The sequence below is a fragment of the Myotis davidii genome, unplaced genomic scaffold, assembly GCF_000327345.1.
Source record: "Myotis davidii unplaced genomic scaffold, ASM32734v1 scaffold965, whole genome shotgun sequence".
NCBI lineage: Eukaryota > Metazoa > Chordata > Mammalia > Chiroptera > Vespertilionidae > Myotis > Myotis davidii.
In genome coordinates, this window is record NW_006296051.1 from 141,090 (window position 1) to 142,801 (window position 1,712).

General features: G+C 49.4%; 1 protein-coding gene across 1 annotated transcript in view; it reads left to right on the top strand.

Moving 5' to 3' along the window:
- LOC102762283 (zinc finger protein 501) overlaps positions 1-1,712 on the top strand; it is a 29,599-nt gene that overhangs the window by 12,105 nt on the left and 15,782 nt on the right.

Consider the following 1,712-nt stretch of genomic DNA (forward strand, 5'->3'; position numbering starts at 1 on the left):
GGGAGGGAATGGGGGCTGAGAGGGAGCGGGTCCTGGGGAGCAGAAGTGGGGTCCGCACAGGAGGAGGCACTTGAGACAGAGACTCTGGTTCAGAGGAGAAGAGTTGGGGAGCGAGTGCAGGGACAGAAAGGGGGGCTCAGGGATGAGGGAGCAGAGGGAGCAGCCCTGAGTCAGCAGCTGTGGTAGCGGGACAGACGGGAACTGGCAGCAGAGGGGCCACGGGCGTGGGGAGGGGGAGGAGATGGAGCCATCAGAGACCAGGAGAAAGAACCCCTGAAGGGAAGTAGGTTTCAGGAGTTTCATGGTCCAGGTGTAGGACAGACAGAGAGAAAAGGGGAGAAAGAGCAGGGGAGAGGGGGACACAGGAAAGGACCACAGTGGAGAGAAAGGAAGCAGGAGACAGAGACAGATCCATAGACAGAAATACATGTAGTGGGAGGATGGGAACCCTCATCTGGGCAAGTGGTCAGCTGATGGGGTGTGGATCATTAAGTTGGAATCTATCGGCTTGTGGCTTGTTGAGGGATGTTTAATGAACAAAAGACGCAGAGGTAAGATGAGCACTCAGGCGATTGATTGACATTGATTTACAGACAGAGGGCTACCGCTTGCTCTGGCATTTAGCAACCTTTATACTCTCAACCATTGCTTTTATTGTGATTTGGTGCAGGGTTAGTGCGTCAGCAGTTAATCAACTAAATTTTGTTTTGTTCTATATTACAATAGCGCATTGAACACAACTTGCAGCTGTGCCCTGCCTTTCTGCTCTACACCTACAACTATTTAATCTTACACTTTCTTAGGAAGGTAAATGTTCCGGGACCTCAAGATTGTGTGCAGTCTTGACCCAGTGTGACTCGCTTGCAAGTCACACTGTGCTCCTGATGGAGCAGTCACCTCTTCTTGGCAGGACTTCAGATCCTTGATTACAAATGTCCAGCTACATGGCTTTGTGTGTGTGTATGTGTGTGTGTGTGTGTATTTAAAGATACATATTACTATTGATCTCCAGGAGGCAAAGAGAGGGAAAGATATGCACTTATTGATCAGCTGCCTCCTGCTGGCCCCTCACTGGGCATCAAACCTGCAACCTGGCCATAGGCCCTGACTAGGAATCTAACCATGACCTCCTGTCCAGTGGTCCCAGCTCAATCACTGAGTTATGTGGCCTAGGTGTGGCTTTATATATTTAAATTAACAGCTGAATTATCTTAGTTATACAGATTTGAATTCTATCTAATAAAAGAGAAACATGGTAATTGGAATACAACCCCTACCCTTCCCATTGGCTAATCAGTGAGATATGCAAATTAACTGCCAGCCAAGATGGCATCCGGCAGCCAGGCTGCTTGAAACTAACATGAGGCTTGCTTGCTTCAGTGACGGAGGACTCCAACGTTCCCCGCCTGCCTTGCCAGCCTCTGAACTTGCAGTTTGAAACATTGTTACAAAGATCGAAGCTAAACAAAACCCCAGAAACCTGCTTTCAGCCCACGGGGATCTCAGTACTGGAGTTGATACAGTGTTTCGATAATAGAACCCAAACAAACCACGTACCTGGTTTCAGCAGCAGAGGCCTCAGAGCTGGAGCCAGGCTAAAGCTGGCCCAGAATTAAAAAAAAAAAGAAAAAGGGAGGAGTAGTTGGGAGCTTCAGTCACCTGCCAGCCTGAAAACAGCCCTCAGCCCCTCATCCAGGCTGGCCAGGCACCCC